This window comes from Oncorhynchus gorbuscha, linkage group LG03 (genome assembly GCF_021184085.1).
Source record: "Oncorhynchus gorbuscha isolate QuinsamMale2020 ecotype Even-year linkage group LG03, OgorEven_v1.0, whole genome shotgun sequence".
NCBI classification, from domain to species: Eukaryota; Metazoa; Chordata; class Actinopteri; order Salmoniformes; family Salmonidae; genus Oncorhynchus; species Oncorhynchus gorbuscha.
Window position 1 is genome coordinate 1,256,947 of NC_060175.1, and position 17,147 is coordinate 1,274,093.

A 17,147-nucleotide genomic window follows, 5' to 3' on the forward strand; every position below is an offset into this window, starting at 1 on the left:
TTTACCTGTGAAGTCTGTCTGTTATCTACCTTTACCTGTGAAGTCTGTCTGTTATCTACCTTTACCTGTGAGGTCAGTTTGTTCTCTCTACCTTTACCTGTGAAGTCTGTCTGTTATCTACCTTTACCTGTGAGGTCAGTTTGTTCTCTCTACCTTTACCTGTGAGGTCAGTTTGTTCTCTCTACCTTTACCTGTGAAGTCTGTCTGTTATCTACCTTTACCTGTGAGGTCAGTTTGTTCTCTCTACCTTTACCTGTGAGGTCAGTTTGTTCTCTCTACCTTTACCTGTGAGGTCAGTTTGTTCTCTCTACCTTTACCTGTGAGGTCAGTTTGTTCTCTCTACCTTTACCTGTGAGGTCAGTTTGTTCTCTCTACCTTTACCTGTGAGGTCAGTTTGTTCTCTCTACCTTTACCTGTGAAGTCTGTCTGTTATCTACCTTTACCTGTGAGGTCAGTTTGTTCTCTCTACCTTTACCTGTGAGGTCAGTTTGTTCTCTCTACCTTTACCTGTGAGGTCAGTTTGTTCTCTCTACCTTTACCTGTGAGGTCAGTTTGTTCTCTCTACCTTTACCTGTGAGGTCAGTTTGTTCTCTCTACCTTTACCTGTGAGGTCAGTTTGTTCTCTCTACCTTTACCTGTGAGGTCTGTTTGTTCTCTAGTCTGTCTGTTATCTACCTTTACCTGTGAAGTCTGTCTGTTATCTACCTTTACCTGTGAGGTCAGTTTGTTCTCTCTACCTTTACCTGTGAAGCCTGTCTGTTATCTATCTTTACCTGTGATGTCAGTTTGTTCTCTCTACCTTTACCTGTGAGGTCAGTTTGTTCTCTCTACCTTTACCTGTGAGGTCAGTTTGTTCTCTCTACCTGTGAAGTCTGTCTGTTATCTACCTTTACCTGTGAAGTCTGTCTGTTATCTACCTTTACCTGTGAGGTCAGTTTGTTCTCTCTACCTTTACCTGTGAAGTCTGTCTGTTATCTACCTTTACCTGTGAGGTCAGTTTGTTCTCTCTACCTTTACCTGTGAGGTCAGTTTGTTCTCTCTACCTTTACCTGTGAAGTCCGTCTGTTATCTACCTTTACCTGTGAGGTCAGTTTGTTCTCTCTACCTTTACCTGTGAGGTCAGTTTGTTCTCTCTACCTTTACCTGTGAGGTCAGTTTGTTCTCTCTACCTTTACCTGTGAAGTCTGTCTGTTATCTACCTTTACCTGTGAAGTCTGTCTGTTATCTACCTTTACCTGTGAGGTCAGTTTGTTCTCTCTACCTTTACCTGTGAAGTCTGTCTGTTATCTACCTTTACCTGTGAAGTCTGTCTGTTATCTACCTTTACCTGTGAGGTCAGTTTGTTCTCTCTACCTTTACCTGTGAAGTCTGTCTGTTATCTACCTTTACCTGTGAAGTCTGTCTGTTATCTACATTTACCTGTGAGGTCAGTTTGTTCTCTCTACCTTTACCTGTGAGGTCAGTTTGTTCTCTCTACCTTTACCTGTGAGGTCAGTTTGTTCTCTCTACCTTTACCTGTGAAGTCTGTCTGTTATCTACCTTTACCTGTGAAGTCTGTCTGTTATCTACCTTTACCTGTGAGGTCAGTTTGTTCTCTCTACCTTTACCTGTGAGGTCAGTTTGTTCTCTCTACCTTTACCTGTGAGGTCAGTTTGTTCTCTCTACCTTTACCTGTGAAGTCTGTCTGTTATCTACCTTTTTTCTGTGAGGTCTGTCTGTTATCTACCTTTACCTGTGAGGTCAGTTTGTTCTCTCTACCTTTACCTGTGAAGTCTGTCTGTTATCTACCTTTACCTGTGAGGTCAGTTTGTTCTCTCTACCTTTACCTGTGAGGTCAGTTTGTTCTCTCTACCTTTACCTGTGAGGTCAGTTTGTTCTCTCTACCTTTACCTGTGAAGTCTGTCTGTTATCTACCTTTTTCTGTGAGGTCTGTCTGTTATCTACCTTTACCTGTGAGGTCAGTTTGTTCTCTCTACCTTTACCTGTGAAGTCTGTCTGTTATCTACCTTTTTCTGTGAGGTCTGTCTGTTATCTACCTTTACCTGTGAGGTCAGTTTGTTCTCTCTACCTTTACCTGTGAAGTCTGTCTGTTATCTACCTTTACCTGTGAGGTCAGTTTGTTCTCTCTACCTTTACCTGTGAGGTCAGTTTGTTCTCTCTACTTTTACCTGTGAGGTCAGTTTGTTCTCTCTAACTTTACCTGTGAGGTCAGTTTGTTCTCTCTACCTTTACCTGTGATGTCAGTTTGTTCTCTCTACCTTTACCTGTGAGGTCAGTTTGTTCTCTCTACCTTTACCTGTGAAGTCAGTTTGTTCTCTCTACCTTTACCTGTGAGGTCAGTTTGTTCTCTCTACCTTTACCTGTGAAGTCTGTCTGTTATCTACCTTTTTCTGTGAGGTCTGTCTGTTATCTACCTTTACCTGTGAGGTCAGTTTGTTCTCTCTACCTTTACCTGTGAGGTCTGTCTGTTATCTACCTTTACCTGTGAGGTCAGTTTGTTCTCTCTACCTTTACCTGTGAGGTCAGTTTGTTCTCTCTACCTTTTTCTGTGAGGTCTGTCTGTTATCTACCTTTACCTGTGAGGTCAGTTTGTTCTCTCTACCTTTACCTGTGAAGTCTGTCTGTTATCTACCGTTACCTGTATCCTTGTCCCTTTTACCTGTGAAGCCTGTCTGTTATCTACCTTTACCTGTGAAGCCTGTCTGTTATCTACCTTTACCTGTGAAGCCTGTCTGTTATCTACCTTTACCTGTGAAGTCTGTCTGTTATCTACCTTTACCTGTGAAGCCTGTCTGTTATCTACCTTTACCTGTGAAGCCTGTCTGTTATCTACCTTTACCTGTGAAGCCTGTCTGTTATCTACCTTTACCTGTGAAGCCTGTCTGTTATCTACCTTTACCTGTGAAGCCTGTCTGTTATCTACCTTTACCTGTGAAGCCTGTCTGTTATCTACCTTTACCTGTGAAGCCTGTCTGTTATCTACCTTTACCTGTGAAGCCTGTCTGTTATCTACCTTTACCTGTGAAGCCTGTCTGTTATCTACCTTTACCTGTGAAGCCTGTCTGTTATCTACCTTTACCTGTGAAGCCTGTCTGTTATGTCTACCTGACTGTCTACCTGACTGCTACCTGCTTCCTGTCTGCTATTCTAGGACATTGCATGTCTTTAGGTGCCATTCCAGAGATGGTGTGGTGAACTATAGTTTAGATCTGAAACCAACTTTTTTGGTCAATAGATTCTTAATGTCTTCCCAGCTAACAAAATGGGTTCTGTGAAAGTTCCCAGTCGTGCTGATGTTTATAGAATGTTTGTATAAATAATTTGCCTGATGTTGCAAGAACGTTCCTAGAACACATTTAAGCTATAGGTTCCGAAAACACTGTCCAGTTGTGATGACGTTCATACAATGTTAAGTTATGTGGCAACAGGACATTCCCTTAATGTTATAAGAATGCTGACAGAACAGCTGGTCTAAGTTCTTTAAAGGTACCCTGAACATTTCATTAACTTATGGGAGTTGTCTGGGGTTTTGCAAGAACATTCTTGTGATATTCACACACAGAACATTCGGACAATGTTACACAATAAGTGAGTCCGTTTTTATGTGTGCCATCACAGCAGCAAGATGTGTGACCTGTTCCCACAAGAAAAGGGCAACCAATGAAAAACAAACACCATTGTAAATACAACCCATATTTATGTTTATTTATTTTCCCTTTGGTACTTTAACTATTTGCACATCTTTACAACACTGTATATAGACAATGTGACATTTGAAATGTCTTTATTATTTTGGAACTTTTGTGAGTGTAATGTTTACAGTTATTGTTTTCCAATTGTTTACTTCACTTTTGTTTATCTATTTCACTTGCTTTTATTTTATTTATTTATTTCACCTTTATTTAACCAGGTAGGCTAGTTGAGAACAAGTTCTCATTTGCAACTGCGACCTGGCCAAGATAAAAGCATAGCAGTGTGAACAGACAACACAGAGTTACACATGGAATAAACAATTAACAAGTCAATAACACAGTAGAAAAAAAATGGGCAGTCTATATACAATGTGTGCAAAAGGCATGAGGAGGTAGGCGAATAATACAGTTTTGCAGATTAACACTGGAGTGATAAATGATCAGGTCATGTACAGGTAGAGATATTGGTGTGCAAAAGAGCAGAAAAATAAATAAATAAAAACAGTATAAAAAACAGTATGGGAATGAGGTAGGTGAAAATGGGTGGGCTATTTTCCTATAGACTATGTACAGCTGCAGCGATCGGTTAGCTGCTCGGATAGCTGATGTTTGAAGTTGGTGAGGGAGATAAAAGTCTCCAACTTCAGCGATTTTTGCAATTCGTTCCAGTCACAGGCAGCAGAGTACTGGAACGAAAGGCGGCCAAATGATGTGTTGGCTTTAGGGATGATCAGTGAGATACACCTGCTGGAGCGCGTGCTACGGATGGGTGTTGCCATCGTGACCAGTGAACTGAGATAAGGCGGAGCTTTACCTAGCATGGACTTGTAGATGACCTGGAGCCAGTGGGTCTGGCGACGAATATGTAGTGAGGGCCAGCCGACTAGAGCATACAAGTCGCAGTGGTGGGTGGTATAAGGTGCTTTAGTGACAAAACGGATGGCACTGTGATAGACTGCATCCAGTTTGCTGAGTAGAGTGTTGGAAGCCATTTTGTAGATGACATCGCCGAAGTCGGGATCGGTAGGATAGTCAGTTTAACTAGGGTAAGCTTGGCAGCGTGAGTGAAGGAGGCTTTGTTGCGGAATAGAAAGCCGACTCTTGATTTGATTTTCGATTGGAGATGTTTGATGTGGGTCTGGAAGGAGAGTTTGCAGTCTAGCCAGACACCTAGGTACTTATAGATGTCCACATATTCAAGGTCGGAACCATCCAGGGTGGTGATGCTAGTCGGGCATGCGGGTGCAGGCAGCGATCGGTTGAAAAGCATGCATTTGGTTTTACTCGCATTTAAGAGCAGTTGGAGGCCACGGAAGGAGTGCTGTATGGCATTGAAGCTCGTTTGGAGGTTAGATAGCACAGTGTCCAATGACGGGCCGAAAGTATTTAGAATGGTGTCGTCTGCGTAGAGGTGGATCAGGGAATCGCCCGCAGCAAGAGCAACATCATTGATATACACAGAGAAAAGAGTCGGCCCGAGAATTGAACCCTGTGGCACCCCCATAGAGACTGCCAGAGGACCGGACAGCATGCCCTCCGATTTGACACACTGAACTCTGTCTGCAAAGTAATTGGTGAACCAGGCAAGGCAGTCATCCGAAAAACCGAGGCTGTAGAGTCTGCCGATAAGAATATGGTGATTGACAGAGTCGAAAGTTTGGCGAGGTCGATGAAGACTGCTGCACAGTACTGTCTTTTATCGATGGCGGTTATGATATCGTTTAGTACCTTGAGTGTGGCTGAGGTGCACCCGTGACCGGCTCGGAAACCAGATTGCACAGCGGAGAAGGTACGGTGGGATTCGAGATGGTCAGTGACCTGTTTGTTGACTTGGCTTTCGAAGACCTTAGATAGGCAGGGCAGGATGGATATAGGTCTGTAACAGTTTGGGTCCAGGGTGTCTCCCCCTTTGAAGAGGGGGATGACTGCGGCAGCTTTCCAATCCTTGGGGATCTCAGACGATATGAAAGAGAGGTTGAACAGGCTTTGCCAATGTAAACATATGTTCTCCATGACAATAATGCCTTGAGAGAGAATTACACACAGACTGCAGGAATGTCCACCGAAGCTTTTGCCAGAGAGCCGCCTCCAATTGCAGTACGTCCCACCGGCCTCACAACCGCAGACCACGTGTAGCCAGGACCTCCACATCCCGTTTCTTCACCTGCGGGATCGTCTAAGACCAGCCACCCGGACAGCTGATGAAACTGTGGCTTTGCACAACTGAAGAATTTCTGCACAAACTGCCAGAAACTGTCTCAGGGAAGCATGTTGTCCTTACCAGGGTCTTGACCTGACTGCAGTTTGGCATTGTAACGGACGTTGGATAAATGTGCTCTTCACAGATGAATCCCGGTTTCAACTGTACCAAGCATACGGCGACAGCTGTTTGCTGATGTCAATGTTAAGAACAGAGTGCCCCATGGTGGCGGACAATGAACCTAATTTCATTTTACTCATGGCAATTTGCATGCACAGAGATCGTGACGATATCCTGAGGCCCATGGTTGTGTCATTCATCCGTCGGCATCACCTCATGTTTCAGCATGATAATGCACAGACCCATGCCACAAGGATCTGTACACAATTCCTGGATGCTGAAATGTCCCAGGCTTGTATACTCACCAGACATGTCACCCATGGAGCATGTTTGGGATGCTCTGGATCGACGTGTACGACAGCGTGGTCCAGTATCCAGAAACACAGCCATTGAGGAATGGGGCAGCATTCTGCAGGCCACAATCAACAGCCTGATCAACTCTATGTGAAGGAGATGTGTCACGCTGCATGATGCAAATGGTGGTCACACCAGAAACTGACTGGTTTTCTGATCCACTCCCCTACATTTTACTTTTAATGGTATCTGTGACCAACAGATGCATATCTGTATTCCCAGTCATGTGAAATCCATAGATTAGGGCCGAATTGAATGTATCTATTTTGACTGATTTCTTCATATGAAATTGTTGCATATTGCGTTAATATTTTTGTGCAGTGCCTTCTGAATGTATTTAGACCCCTTGACTGTTTCCAAATTTTGTTACGTTACAGCCTTATTCTAAAATGTATTTAATCATCTCCCCCCTCATCAATCTACATGCAATACCCAGTAATGACAAAGCAAAAATTGTTTATTAGAATTGTAATTTGTATTTACATAAGTATTCAGACCTTTTACTCAGTAATTTGGGCATCTTTGGTAGTGATTACAGCCTGGAGTCTTCTTGGGCACACCTGTATTTGGGGAGTTTCTCCCAATTTTCTCTGCAGATCCTTTCAAGCTCTGTAACGTTGGATGGGGAACGTCGCTGTACAGATATGTTCACGTCTCTCCAGAGATGTTCGATTGGGTTCAAGTCTAGGCTCTGTCCGGGACACTCAATGACATTCAGAGACTTTCCTGTATTGTCTTGGCTGTGTGCTTAGGGTTGTTGTCCTGTTGGAAGGTGAACCTTCGCCAAAGTCTGAGGTCCTTAGAGCTCTGGTGCAAGTTTTCTTTCATCAAATAAGGCTCTGTACTTTGCTTCATTCATCTTTCCCTCGATCCTGACTAGTCTCCCAGTCACTTCCACTGAAAAACATCCCCACAGCATGATGCTACCACCACCATGCTTCACTGTAGAGAAGTTCCCAGGTTTCCTCCAGACATGATGGTTGGCATTCATGCCAAAGAGTTCAATCTTGGTTTCTTTAGACCAGAGAATCTTGTTTCTCGTGGTCTGAGAGTCTTTAGGAGCCTTTTGACAAAATCCAAGTGGGCTGTCATGTGCCTTTTACTGAGGACTGGAAAAGGGGGATACCTACAACTGAATGCCTTCAACTGAAATGTGTCTTACACATTTAACCCAATCCCACTTTTTTAAATTTAATTTATTAAATTTTTAACCTTTATTTAACTAGGCAAGTCAGTTAAGAACAAATTCTTATTTGCAATGACGGTTTAGGAACAGTGGGTTAATTGCCTTGTTCAGGGGTAGAACCACAGATTTTTACCTTGTCAGCTCAGGGATTCGATCTAGCAAACTTTCAGTTACTGGACCAATGTTCTAACCACTAGACTACCTGCCCCCCCTTCTTCCATCTGGCCACTACCATAAAGGCCTGATTGGTGGAGTGCTGCAGAGCTGGTTGTCCTTCTGCATGGTTCTTCCATCTCCACACAGGAACTCTGGAGCTCTGTCAGAGTGACCTCCCTGACCAAGGCCCTTCTCCCCTGATTACTCAGTTTGACCGGGCGACCAGCTCTAGTCTTGGTGGTTCCAAACTTCCATTTATGAATGATGGAGGCCACGGTAGCTGGAGACTTACAGTGGGGAGAACAAGTATTTGATACACTGCCAATTTTGCAGGTTTTCCTACTTACAAAGCATGTAGAGGTCTGTAATTGTTATCATAGGTACACTTCAACTGTGAGAGACGGAATCTAAAACAAAAATCCAGAAAATCACATTGTATGATTTTTTAAATAATTTATTTGCATTTTATTGCATGACATATGTATTTCATACATCAGAAAAGCAGAACTTAATATTTGGTACAGAAACCTTTGTTTGCAATTACAGAGATCATAGGTTTCCTGTAGTTCTTGACCAGGTTTGCACACACTGCAGCAGGGATTTTGGCCCACTCCTCCATACAGACCTTCTCTAGATCCTTCAGGTTTCGGGGCTATCGCTGGGCAATACGGACTTTCAGCTCCCTCCAAAGATTTTCTATTGGTTTCAGGCCTGGAGACTGGCAAGGCCACTCCAGAACCTTGAGATATTTCTTACGGAGCCACTCCTTAGTTGCCCTGGTTGTGTGTTTCGGGTTGTTGTCATGCTGGAAGACCCAGCCATGACCCATCTTCAATGCTCTTACTGAGGGAAGGAGGTTGTTGGCCAAGATCTCGCAATACATGGCCCCATCCATCCTCCCCTCAATACGGTGCAGTCGTCCTGTCCCCTTTGCAGAAAAGCATCCCCAAAGAATGATGTTTCCACCTCCATGCTTCACGGTTGGGATGGTGTCTTGGGGTTGTACTCATCCTTCTTCTTCCTCCAAACATGGCGAGTGGAGTTTAGACCAACAAGCTCTATTTTTGTCTCATCAGACCAGATGACCTTCTCCCATTCCTCCTCTGGATCATCCAGATGGTCATTGGCAAACTTCAGACGGGCCTGGACATGCGCTGGCTTGAGCAGGGGGACCTTGCGTGTGCTGCAGGATTTTAATCCATGAAGGCGTAGTGTGTTACTAATGGTTTTCTTTGAGACTGTGGTCCCAGCTCTCTGCAGGTCGTTGACCAAGTCCTGCCGTGTAGTTCTGGGCTGATCCCTCACCTTCCTCATGATCATTGATGCCCCACGAGGTGAGATCTTGCATGAAGCCCCAGACCGAGGGTGATTGACCGTCATCTTGAAGTTCTTCCATTTTCTAAAAATTGCACCAACAGTTGTTGCCTTCTCACCAAGCTGCTTGCCTATTGTCCTGTAGCCCATCCCAGCCTTTTGCAGGTCTACAATTTTATCCCTGATGTCCTTACACAGCTCTCTGGTCTTGGCCATTGTGGAGAGGTTGGAATCTGTTTGATTGAGTGTGTGGACTGGTGTCTTTTACACAGGTAACAAGTTCAAACAGGTGCAGTTAATAAAGGTAATGAGTGGAGAACAGGAGGGCTTCTTAAAGAAAAACTAACAGGTCTGTGAGAGCTGGAATTCTTACTGGTTGGCAGGTGATCAAATACTTATGTCATGCAATAAAATGCTAATTAATTACTTAAAAATCATACAATGTGATTTTCTGGATTTTTGTTTTAGATTCCGTCTCTCACAGTTGAAGTGTACCTATGATACAAATTACAGACCTCTACAGACCTCTACATGTAGGAAACACTGCCGATTTTGCAGGTTATCAAATACTTGTTCTCCCCACTGTATATCTCCCTCACTAACTTTAAGCACCTTTTCATAGCCCATTGCACCTGTACATAGCCCATCTGTAAATAGTTACCACATCCCCATATTGTAATTAATTTGTTTGTACCTTTGCACCCCAGTATCTCTACTTGCACATTCATCTTCTGCACATCTATCACTCCAGTGTTTAATTGCTAAATTGTAATTATTTATGGCCTATTTATTGCCTTTCCTCCCTTACTCCATTTGCACAAACTGTATATAGACTTTTCTATTGTATTATTGACTGTACGTTTGTTTATTCCATGTGTAACTCTGTGTTGTTTGTGTCACACTGCTTTGCTTTATCTTGGCCAGGTCGCAGTTGTAAATGAGAACTTGTTCTCAACTAGCCTACCTGGTTAAATAAAGGTGTTCTCAACTAGCCTACCTGGTTAAATAAAGGTGTTCTCAACTAGCCTACCTGGTTAAATAAAGGTGTTCTCAACTGGCCTACCTGGTTAAATAAAGGTGTTCTCAACTAGCCTACTTGCTTAATTAAAGGTAATAAAGGTAAATAAAAAAATAAAAACAGTGTTCTTGGACCTTCAATGCTGTAGACATGTTTTGGTACCTGTGGGACTCTGGGACCATATATAGACAGGTGTGTGCCTTGCCAAAATCATGTCCAATCAATTGAATTTACCACAGGTGGACTCCAATCACATTTTTGAAACCTCTCAAGGAAATTGTGGAACATTATGTAACCTATGAATATCACAAGACTATTCTTGCCACATGCCAGGCTACTCCCATTACTTAATTGAAATGTTCTGGGGACCTTTTTAATGAATTAAGACCAGGTGTTCTGCCAACATTCTTACTACATTAAGGGGACGTCCTGTGTAACAAACTTAAACATCATATGAATGTCATCACAAGGTTCTAATGATGTTTCACCAGGTGTTCTAGTAATGTTGTAACATCTAATGTTTTAACAAGGTTCTAACGATGTTTCACCAGGTGTTCTAGTAATGTTGTAACATCTAATGTTTTAACAAGTGGGTTCGATCCCGGGACCACCCATACATAGAATGTATGCACACATGACTGTAAGTCGCTTTGGATAAAAGCGTCTGCTAAATAGCATATATTATTATTATTATTATAACAAGGTTCTAATGATGTTTCACCAGGTGTTCTAGTAATGTTGTAACATCTAATGTTTTAACAAGGTTCTAATGATGTTTCACCAGGTGTTCTAGTAATGTTGTAACATCTAATGTAGTAACAAGGTTCTAACGATGTTTCACCAGGTGTTCTAGTAATGTTGTAACAAGGTTCTAACGATGCTCCCTCCAGGCGTGCCACTGTCCGTCCGACGGAGGTCAGCTGATGTGCTACCCTGTCCCAGGCTGTAATCCCAGCAACCCCAGTGACCCCCACAAACCTATGCTGGCCACCATACAGGAGGGTCACCCTACATATCCCCCTATCCATCCCTACCTCACACAGGACAAACTGAGAGAGACGGAGAGAGATGCTAAACCCCCCTTTAACACACAGCCTATAGGATTACCCCCCTACAACCGTCCTCCATACCCTTTCAACGGGCCACAACTACCACCATCCAACAGCCCACACCTCCCCCCGTTCCCGATCGATGCCCCTATTCCCTCGGACCACCTGCCCCTGTTCAAACCAGACCACATGACTGAGGATGGGGACTATGACTACCCTACTACAGACGCATCAGAACCACCTGTGAATGACCTGGCCTACCCTACACCGTCCTCCTCTGTCATCTCTGTCTCCTACCCTGGGACAGGGGCTACACAGCCGCGCCACGACAGGGGTAATAGTAAGAGCTACGATAAGCCTTATGATTGGGCTGATAACGGCTATGGTAACAAGGAATATGATAGTAGAGATAGGCAGGAGCTGAGGGAGATCTATGGAGTCCATGAGCCAACCACAGACACTATGGTTACAGACAGAGTAGGACTGAGAGACAGGCTAGGGCAGACAGACAGATCTACAGAGACAGACAGATCTCAGCATATAGGTAGGGTGAAGCTGACAGACAAGCTAAAGAAAACAGACAGGTTGATGACATTTGGACTTTACAAGGCCACCACAGATGGGTTCGGAGAGACAGGCAGCCCAGTTACTGACAGCCCAGTGACAGGAGAACAGACCACTTCTAGCCAGCTTGAAGACACCACAGTAGAGACCACCTCCCGCAGTACCAGCTCCAGCCACCAGGACACCACCTCGAACTGGAACAGACTCTCAGAGAGCCAGATTTACCCTCACTCTCAAAGGGCCAGTGCTGGGGACGCACTGGAGATCTGGGATAGAGGGATGGAGGAGGAGCAGGAGGAAGAGGAGGAGAGAGTAGATTCATTGAAGAATACCACAGGACCTGGGTGGAGAGACGTGTCTTATGATGGAGATTTGGATAAACAGAGGAGGAGAGGAGGAGAGGAGGAGAGAGAGAAGAATACCCCTAGCAACCATGTGAAGGATGCAGGTGTCAGAGAACCTGGAAGTCACCAGGACAACACTTCAGTAGAACACAGTACTACATCCCCCAGAAGGAATCGGGACCACATCACCCACAGGAAGCCTCACCAACACACCCTGACCCAGAAGCCTACGCCTCACAATACTACCTCTAGGGAGTATGAGGTCGTCACAGACAGAACTACGTCTCCCAGACTGCTTGACCACAACACAGATAGAACTACATTTCCCAGATTGCCTGACCACCACACCTTGACCAGGAAGCCTGACCACTACACAACCCCCAAGGAGTATGAGGTCCACACAGACAGACCTATATATCCCAGACTGCCTGACCACCACACAGTCAAAACTTCAACTCCAAGAGAGCTTGATGTCAACACTGACAGAACTACAATCCCAAGACAAGCTGAGCACCACAGCCTCAACAGACAGCCTGATCACCATACCCTGACCAGGAAGCCTGACCCCTATGCAGTCAGAACTACAACTCCCAGAGAGCTGAACCACCACACAACCCACAGACAGCCTGATCACCATACCCTGACCAGGAAGCCTGACCCCTATGCAGTCAGAACTACAACTCCCAGAGTGCTGAACCACCACACAACCCACAGACAGCCTGATCACTATACCCTGACCAGACACCCTGATCCCCATCACCCAGCTCCCAAGGACCCAGAGCAGCAACATACTCCTCCCAGGGTGAGATTCAGCCCAACCAGCCAGCCTTCTCTCAGGGTATCAGCTGATCTAGGTCACCACGGAAGTGAGCCTCTCCATAAGCAGTCCCAGACACTATTCAACCTGCAGAACAATGATGCGGAGGAGCATGAGAAGGAGGAGGAGGAGAGGGGATATGTTCCAGTCTTTCTCCCAAAAACTCAGGAGGGTGAGTAAAACACTTGACTGAACCTGGACGTTCTTGACTGAACCTGGACGTTCTTTATTGTTTAGTATCTGGAAGCTGAGTGGGTTGAAAGCGCCATAGTTTTAAAGTTAGATGAGTGGCCAGGTTCATCATGTGGACAAAGATCCAGGTGTTTCTGTTGAGGCAGCTGTGTGTCTGGTCCAGGTGTTTCTGTTGAGGCAGCTGTGTGTCTGGTCCAGGTGTTTCTGTTGAGGCATCTGTGTGTCTGGTCCAGGTGTTTCTGTTGAGGCAGCTGTGTGTCTGGTCCAGGTGTGTCTGTTGTCTGCTCTGTGTGTCTGGTCCAGGTGTTTCTGTTGAGGCAGCTGTGTGTCTGGTCCAGGTGTTTCTGTTGAGGCAGCTGTGTGTCTGGTCCAGGTGTGTCTGTTGAGGCAGCTGTGTGTCTGGTCCAGGTGTTTCTGTTGAGGCAGCTGTGTGTCTGGTCCAGGTGTTTCTGTTGTCTGCTCTGTGTGTCTGGTCCAGGTGTTTCTGTTGAGGCAGCTGTGTGTCTGGTCCAGGTGTTTCTGTTGAGGCAGCTGTGTGTCTGGTCCAGGTGTTTCTGTTGTCTGCTCTGTGTGTCTGGTCCAGGTGTTTCTGTTGAGGCAGCTGTGTGTCTGGTCCAGGTGTTTCTGTTGAGGCAGCTGTGTGTCTGGTCCAGGTGTTTCTGTTGAGGCAGCTGTGTGTCTGGTCCAGGTGTTTCTGTTGAGGCAGCTGTGTGTTTGGTCCAGGTGTTTCTGTTGAGGCAGCTGTGTGTTTGGTCCAGGTGTTTCTGTTGAGGCAGCTGTGTGTCTGGTCCAGGTGTTTCTGTTGAGGCAGCTGTGTGTTTGGTCCAGGTGTTTCTGTTGAGGCAGCTGTGTGTCTGGTCCAGGTGTTTCTGTTGAGGCAGCTGTGTGTCTGGTCCAGGTGTTTCTGTTGAGGCAGCTGTGTGTTTGGTCCAGGTGTTTCTGTTGAGGCAGCTGTGTGTCTGGTCCAGGTGTTTCTGTTGAGGCAGCTGTGTGTCTGGTCCAGGTGTTTCTGTTGAGGCAGCTGTGTGTTTGGTCCAGGTGTTTCTGTTGAGGCAGCTGTGTGTCTGGTCCATGTGTTTCTGTTGAGGCAGCTGTGTGTCTGGTCCAGGTGTGTCTGCTCTGTATTTGTATTTTGCTGTGTTTGTCTATTGTATCCATGTGATGTGTAATGTATATCTTTCTAGCCGCAGTGGTCTAAGGCACTGCATCGCAGTGCTAGCTGTGCCACTAGAGATTCTGGGTTCGAGTCCAAGCTCTGTCACAGCCGGCTGCGACCGGGAGGCCCATGGGGCGGTGCACAATTGGCCCAGCGTCGTCCGGGTTAGGGAGGGTTTGGCCGGCAGGGGTATCCTTGTCTCATCTCGCACGAGCGAGTTCTGTGGCGGGCCGGGTGCAGTGCACGCTGACCAGGTCGCCAGGTGTACGGTGTTTCCTCTGACACATTGGTGCGGCTGGCTTCCGGGTTGGATGGGCATTGTGTCAAGAAGCAATGCGGCTTGGTTGGGTCGTGTTTCGGAGGACCCACAGCTCTCGACCTTCGTCTCTCCCGAGTCCGTACGGGAGTTGCAGCGATGAGACAAGACTGTAACTACCATTTGGATACCACGAAACTGGGGAAAAAATAAAAGGGAATCTCTTTCTTTCTAAAGATGTGGTTAAGAAGTTGTGTGCATGCGTGTGTATCATGTGTACTATGTGTGTTAATGCCCCTGTATCTCCAGCTGGTCCTGGTCCGTCTTCTCTCCACGAGGTGGAGAGCTGCTGTGAGGTGGGCCAGAGATGGGCATCAGAGAACCAACACTGTAACAACATGCCGTTGTTGAAGGACGATAAACACTCTGTCTGCAGGTTAGTCTGCACCACCAGGGCCTAGTGTAATATTATGTTAGTCTGCACCACCAGGGCCTAGTGTAATATGATGTTAGTCTGCACCAGGGTCTAGTGTAATATGTTATTCTGCACCACCAGGGCCGAGTCTGATATGTTGTTATTCTGCACCAGGGCCTAGTGTAATATGATGTTAGTCTGCACCACCAGGGCCTAGTGTAATATGATGTTATTCTGCACCACCAGGGCCTAGTGTAATATGATGTTAGTCTGCACCACCAGGGCCTAGTGTAATATGATGTTAGTCTGCACCACCAGGGCCTAGTGTAATATGATGTTAGTCTGCACCACCAGGGCCTAGTGTAATATGATGTTAGTCTGCACCACCAGGGCCTAGTGTAATATGATGTTAGTCTGCACCACCAGGGCCTAGTGTAATATGATGTTAGTCTGCACCACCAGGGCCAAGTGTCATATGATGTTTGTCTGCACCACCAGGGTCTAGTGTAATATGATGTTAGTCTGCACCACCAGGGTCTACATTTACATTTACATTTAAGTCATTTAGCAGACGCTCTTATCCAGAGCGACTTACAAATTGGTGCATTCACCTTATGACATCCAGTGGAACAGTCACTTTACAATAGTGCATCTAAATCTTAAAGGGGGGGTGAGAGGGATTACTTATCCTATCCTAGGTATTCCTTAAAGAGGTGGGGTTTCAGGTGTCTCCGGAAGGTGGTGATTGACTCCGCGGTCCTGGCGTCATGAGGGAGTTTGTTCCACCATTGGGGGGCCAGAGCAGCGAACAGTTTTGACTGGGCTGAGCGGGAACTGTACTTCCTCAGTGGTAGGGAGGCGAGCAGGCCAGAGGTGGATGAACGCAGTGCCCTTGTTTGGGTGTAGGGCCTGATCAGAGCCTGGAGGTACTGAGGTGCCATTCCCCTCACAGCTCCGTAGGCAAGCACCATGGTCTTGTAGCGGATGCGAGCTTCAACTGGAAGCCAGTGGAGAGAGTGGAGGAGCGGGGTGACGTGAGAGAACTTGGGAAGGTTGAACACCAGACGGGCTGCGGCGTTCTGGATGTGTTGTAGGGTTTAATGGCACAGGCAGGGAGCCCAGCCAACAGCGAGTTGCAGTAATCCAGACGGGAGATGACAAGTGCCTGGATTAGGACCTGCGCCGCTTCCTGTGTGAGGCAGGGTCGTACTCTGCGGATGTTGTAGAGCGTGAACCTACAGGAACGGGCCACCGCCTTGATGTTAGTTGAGAACGACAGGGTGTTGTCCAGGATCACGCCAAGGTTCTTAGCGCTCTGGGAGGAGGACACAATGGAGTTGTCAACCGTGATGGCGAGATCGTGGAACGGGCAGTCCTTCCCCGGGAGGAAGAGCAGCTCCGTCTTGCTGAGGTTCAGCTTGAGGTGGTGATCCGTCATCCACACTGATATGTCTGCCAGACATGCAGAGATGCGATTCGCCACCTGGTCATCAGAAGGGGGAAAGGAGAAGATTAATTGTGTGTCGTCTGCATAGCAATGATAGGAGAGACCATGTGAGGTTATGACAGAGCCAAGTGACTTGGTGTATAGCGAAAATAGGAGAGGGCCTAGAACAGAGCCCTGGGGGACACCAGTGGTGAGAGCGCGTGGTGAGGAGACAGATTCTCGCCACGCCACCTGGTAGGAGCGACCTGTCAGGTAGGACGCAATCCAAGCGTGGGCCGCGCCGGAGATGCCCAACTCGGAGAGGGTGGAGAGGAGGATCTGATGGTTCACAGTATCGAAGGCAGCCGATAGATCTAGAAGGATGAGAGCAGAGGAGAGAGAGTTAGCTTTAGCAGTGCGGAGCGCCTCTGTGATACAGAGGAGAGCAGTCTCAGTTGAATGACTAGTCTTGAAACCTGACTGATTTGGATCAAGAAGGTCATTCAGAGAGAGATAGCGGGAGAGCTGGCCAAGGACGGCACGTTCAAGAGTTTTGGAGAGAAAAGAAAGAAGGGATACTGGTCTGTAGTTGTTGACATCGGAGGGATCGAGTGTAGGTTTTTTCAGAAGGGGTGCAACTCTCGCTCTCTTGAAGACGGAAGGGACGTAGCCAGCGGTCAGGGATGAGTTGATGAGCGAGGTGAGGTAAGGGAGAAGGTCTCCGGAAATGGTCTGGAGAAGAGAGGAGGGGATAGGGTCAAGCGGGCAGTTTGTTGGGTGGCCGGCCGTCACAAGACGCGAGATTTCATCTGGAGAGAGAGGGGAGAAAGAGGTCAGAGCACAGGGTAGGGCAGTGTGAGCAGAACCAGCGATGTCGTTTGACTTAGC

At 46.5% G+C, this 17,147-nt stretch overlaps 1 pseudogene; it reads left to right on the forward strand.

Moving 5' to 3' along the window:
- Nucleotides 1-17,147, forward strand: part of LOC124032162 — a 182,518-nt pseudogene that overhangs the window by 43,562 nt on the left and 121,809 nt on the right.